Raw genomic sequence first — 6,040 nt, 5'->3', positions numbered from 1 at the left:
CAGCGATGAACCCTGTGGGACCCCCAGGTCTAACGGATAGGATTTAGACTTGCCGGGCGGAATCGCAACCTGGAATGACCTTTCAGCAAGGAAAGATCGGAACCAGCATAGGGCGGAGCCCGTGACACCCACTTCCTCAAGTTGCTGAAGCAAGATCCCGTGCGAGACCGTGTCGAACGCGGCACTAAGATCTAATAGCAGTAGTGCCGCCGTCCGACCCGCATCAAGCACAGACCGCAGATGTTCGACCATAGAAAGTAGGGCCAGCTCCGTGCTATGGCCCGCACGGAACCCATTCTGAGTAGGGTCAAGAATGTTAGCCCTAGTAAGATGGTCTGCAAGGATGCCGTTCACGTGGGCCTCAGCGACTTTCGTAGCCCAAGGAAGCAAGGAAATGGGGCGGTAGTTCTCAGGTTTAAGGGGGTCAAGGGTAGCCTTCTTCAAAATAGGTGTAACTACAGCCTGCTTCCACCTAGTGGGAACAATCCCAGATGAAAGTGACAGATTGATCAAAGAGAGCACCGGAGTTTGGCATAGCGATGACATATTCTTAAGCTGGGCCGGTTTCAGCGGGTCTACAGGAGATCCTGACTTGATTTTAAGGCTCAGAGAGTCAAAGGCCTCTATAGATAGGGAGGGCAGGATAGTAAGACACTCACTGTCTCCCAAACTGCAACTGACCCGATCAGGAATAGAGGAGCCCGTCGAGAAGGTACAATAGATGGCATGAACTTTTTCGAGGAAAAAGGAGGCCAAAGCCTCACAATGGGAATCTGAGCATATTTCCGCCGTCGTTGTCCTCTTAGCCATCAAATCCTTTAACACCTTAAAGATGAGTTTCGTAGGATTTGCACTATTCTGAAACTCTTGTGCATAAAAGGCTGCTCGTGTTCTACACACCGCCCTCTGGTAGATTTTCGTCTTAGCAAGGTAACAGGCTTTTAAATCAGGATCAAACGATTTTCTCCAACGTCTCTCAGCCTGTCTACAGGCTCTTTTGAGGGACGCCAAGGCGCCATCATACCATGGGCTAGGCTCTTTCGGACGGCACTTGGACCATACCACGGAGATCAACGAGTCAAGAGCACGGGAGATCCACTCACAGAAGGAATCGTATCCGCGGTCAACATCAGTAAAACGACCTAGAGGTGCCTCCTCCAACAGATAAGTAAAAGTCCTCCAGTTTTAGTTTGTTCCAATGTCGTCTGGGGACTAATCTATCGTGAGATGTAAAAGGAGATTCCAGCATAGGGCATATCGCTTTCACCAGCATATGATCTGTCCAGACCATCTGAGTAGGACAAAGAACCCTAACACCCTCTATGTTGGTAAAGAAAGGGTCAAGAATATGACCATCTCTATGGGTGGGTGAGGTAACCAGCTGGGAAAGCTGCAAGGCCTCTAGATCAGTCAGAAAACTCCTAATAGAGGGCGAGGACGGGCAATCAAGATGAAGATTGAGATCTCCAATAACATTAAAATTAGCACATCCTAGTGCCTCTGTGCTAATTAGATCTGGGAGAGCGGCCCTGAAGGCAGAATCGCAACCGGGAGGGCGATATATTAGCAGACCGGAGAAGGTGAAGTGATGACTAAACGAGATTTTAAAAAGAGCACTTTCACATCCTGGGAGTTTAGCGGTCTTCCACTCACACGGATAGCACAACTTAACGGCCAGGGCAATGCCTCCTCCCCTGGTGACACGATTAAGAGTGAAGATGGCATAATCTGTGGGGAAGGCCTGATTAAGTATGGAAGAATCCGAATCCTGCAACCAGGTTTCGGTCAGGAAAAGCACATCAGGGGATTCATCTTTAAGGAGATCATATATCTCCTGATGGTGCTTTACCAGTGATCTAACATTTAAACACCAAATGTTCAAATCACGCAATCCTATCTTTCTTGTACGTAGAGATGGCAACTCCAGTGATCGAATAAGGGAATGGGTGTCTAATGTCCAGCCGCCACAGATGCAACGGTAGGGACCACATAGCGGGTCCACAGGCGAGAGATCACAGTTTGAAATCCGATCCCGAATGGTTAGCAGATCATCCCGTAGATACCTGATAGTAGGTGGAGTCATAGTATGGAAACTGCTATCCAGAGTCCTGCCGCGACCCGCGCTTCCTTAGCGCTGACGGGCGCAGACGGGCAGGACTCTGGCACGACTCAGGCGCAGGGAAGGCGCGCCCGCTGCGCGATACCGCTGCGCGTAGAGGGGAGCTTTAAATAAGCGTCCCTCTGAGCCTCCAGAGCGCTAGACCGCTCACAAATGGCGCCCGCAGAGAATCGCAACCACCCTAAGATGGCGCCCAAACTTCCCCAACCCAAGAACCGGACCCGCTAAACAGCGGTGTGACACCGATTACAGTGCGAGTGAGGGGGAGAGAAATAGTCCCGTTTAAAAACAGGGGAAAACAACTAAAACAAACGAAAATGGCAGGTAAGTAAGTTTAAAAACAGCAGCGTGGCAATTAGGCGCAGAGCGCAATGCAGCGTGAAGGTTCCTCGTCAGGGCAGTACCCAGGACTGGTCGCCTTAAGTAAGCGTCCCTCTGAGCCTCCGGAGCGCTAGACCGCTCACAAATGGCGCCCGCAGAGAATCGCAACCACCCTAAGATGGTGCCCAAACTTCCCCAACCCAAGAACCGGACCCGCTAAACAGCGGTGTGACACCGATTACAGTGCGAGTGAGGGGGAGAGAAATAGTCCAGTTTAAAAACAGGGGAAAACAACTAAAACAAACGAAAATGGCAGGTAAGTAAATTTAAAAAGAGCAGCGCGGCAATTAGGCGCAGAGCGCAATGCAGCGTGAAGGTACCTCGTCAGGGCAGTACCCAGGACTGGTCGCCTTAAGTAAGCGTCCCTCTGAGCCTCCAGAGCGCTAGACCACTCACAAATGGCGCCCGCAGAGAATCGCAACCACCCTAAGATGGCGCCCAAACTTCCCCAACCCAAGAACCGGACCCGCTAAACAGCGGTGTGACACCGATTACAGTGCGAGTGAGGGGGAGAGAAATAGTCCCGTTTAAAAACAGGGGAAAACAACTAAAACAAACGAAAATGGCAGGTAAGTAAGTTTAAAAACAGCAGCGCTGCAATTAGGCGCAGAGCGCAATGCAGCGTGAAGGTACCTCGTCAGGGCAGTACCCAGGACTGGTCGCCTTAAGTAAGCGTCCCTCTGAGCCTCCGGAGCGCTAGACCACTCACAAATGGCGCCCGCAGAGAATCGCAACCACCCTAAGATGGCGCCCAAACTTCCCCAACCCAAGAACCGGACCCGCTAAACAGCGGTGTGACACCGATTACAGTGCGAGTGAGGGGGAGAGAAATAGTCCCATTTAAAAACAGGGGAAAACAACTAAAACAAACGAAAATGGCAGGTAAGTAAGTTTAAAAACAGCAGCGCGGCAATTAGGCGCAGAGCGCAATGCAGCGTGAAGGTACCTCGTCCAGCCTTCTGCACCTCACCCCTCGAAGATCAGCATCCTCACTGCATCCTCTGCACCTCCATCTTTGGTGAGCTGCCTGATGTCCTTTTGCGACTCCTGTGCCTTCGGCCTGTTTGTCCTATTTAGGTCTTCCTTTGCTTCAGTGGGCTGCTCTGCTTACATGGGGCCTGCGCTGACTCTCCTGCACTTGGTGAGTCCCTTGGACCTTACTAGTCCCAATGGTTATAAAGTTTTTCTTTCCATGGTAGTTGCAGCTACCAAGGCTTGTTGGTGCTCCCGCCGGACATCGAAAACCTGGACACTGACACCTGATGTGGGAGGCTCCTGCATGGCTCCTGGTCTTCCTCAGCATTGCCTGGTCCCCACAGCTGCAACGCCATGGTCCCCATCTTAACTCTTGAACCTCCTGACATCGGTGGGCATTGTGCTTCCGTGCCTCCTGGTCACTTCAGAGTGGTATAGACTCTGTACCCACTGCTTGCAGGTCCTCCTCTTCAAGACTCCATTCTTGGATTCCACCGTACACCTTCACAGGCTTCTCCGGAGGTATCTTCTTCGAAGCCTTCCATTGTCGTCTAAAGCAGGTTCTGACGTCACTTCACCCATATGCACCGGGCTTCCCTGGTGCAGGTAACCTGGTTCCTGGGGCATTCACGGTAGGGGTTGCTCTCCAACCTCCAGTCTTCCAATGGGTTTCTTCAAGGTCCTCTGCAAAGGGTCCTTCTTCTTTAAAACTGCAACACGACTTCTCCATTGTCTTAAATTGGACACGCGGCTGTGTTTCCACTCTGCACACACATCCTTCGTGGGTTTCCTGGGTACTTACCATGGGTGGTTCCTTGTGAGTCTTCTGGTCCAAGTCCTGTTCTCCCTTGCAGTTCACATTCCACTTTCTTAGTATATGGTTTGGTCTCCCCCTGGAGAACAGTGTATATTTGTGCTACTTACCTAATTATTTTGACGTATTCTTGTGTGCATTGTTGATATCTCCAGGTAGGAGATATGCCAATGTGTTAGTTATTGTGTTGCATAATAGATAGACTTATATTCATAAACACTGTGTGGTTCTTTTTCACTTAATCTACACTGTTGATTAAATGTGTTAAAACAAGCTGCTTTACACTCCTTTAAGATATGCCTGAAGGCTTCTCTCCACAGCTACCACTTTGAGAGCTTTTTATGGTTATCAAAGACCACTAAAATCACCACAAGGGTTGCCTGGATTAGTGCAAGGTGCATCACTCTTGAGAGTGTGCACCATAAAGTAAAGTAAAGTCCACATTTGTAAAGCGCACAATCACCCGTAAGGGTCTCTAGGCGCTGGGGGCCGTCGGGAAGATTAAGGGAGCTATTGCCCAGAGTCACATGGTGCTGGGTTAACCTGCCGCCGGAGCCGGGGATCGAACCGTGGTCCCCAGATTCCAGCGTCAGTCGCCCTGGCCGCGGCACCACACCTCTCCATATACTAAGCCAGCCTCCTACAACCACCAACACCAGTTCTCCATTATACTTCTCCCACCAGGGCACACGTCCTAAAAGAAGTGGGGCACTAACCAGGTTAGGCAGTATGCAAGTGACATCACAGAGCATGACATCACAATCTATGACCTCACAGGAAGTGATATCACGAAAAACGAAATCAGATTCTAAGGAGAGAGGATGTGGCCTAACAGCCAGAGTGGTTGACCTCGAAGCTGGGGACGCTCAACATCCTATGATTCTGGGCAAATCACTTAATCTCTCCCATGCCTACCAAAAATGAATGAGCCTATCTGTCGCGTAACCAGTGCTCATGTAAAGCACTCTAGGACTCGAGTTTGCTCTATATAAAACTCTTTTATTTAAAAACATTTTAAAAGACCTCACATATGTTAAGCAGATCTGTCATGAGTACATTTGAGCGCATTACAATATTTAACAAATTAGATTTTGCGTCGCAGTTGTGCCAAAAAAGTTATGCAATCCCGGAGAAAGATCTAGGCTCTACTTATACATTTAGTTATTAAAACGCTGCCAGAATGAAATTGCCAATAAGGAGAAACGTGGCAGTAATATCTGTTCTAACAACAGGTTGCAGCTACACTGTGCTGCAAACCCAATCGCACAGCTTCAAAAAGTCAACTTACGCCTTTTTCATTTTCACCGTGTTTATTCCATATTTTTCCAATTTCTCCAACTTAACCTACTTAGTCACGATAACACTGTCCAAAGACCCATTTGCTTCACATGAGGCAGTTGTGCCAATCCAGGCCTCCTACCACATCATGTAGGGACCTTAATTCATGTATACAGCTTAAAATCTCATTCCCAATGCATTTCGGGCTATTGTAATGCCCTTCGTCAGGGGAAGATGCTTGTGGTTCGAATGTTGTTTTAACCATTCGGTGCTCTTCATTTTGAATGTCTGTAATATATGTTCTGGCTAATTGGTTGCACAGTCTGCAGTTTAAAATATCTTTTGGGGTTAAGGCACCTGCTGCATAGTTCTTTATGTACCGAGTAAATCTCAGGAAATAATAATAATGATCAGATAACTCTGGAGGTAAATGCACTTGCTGGAGAGACAGGTGTTTTGTCTAGTCCCAGTTT

This window comes from Lissotriton helveticus, chromosome 7, assembly GCF_964261635.1.
Source record: "Lissotriton helveticus chromosome 7, aLisHel1.1, whole genome shotgun sequence".
Taxonomy (NCBI): Eukaryota; Metazoa; Chordata; class Amphibia; order Caudata; family Salamandridae; genus Lissotriton; species Lissotriton helveticus.
The sequence above is the reverse complement of the archived record's forward strand: the minus strand, read 5'-3'. Positions refer to the sequence as shown.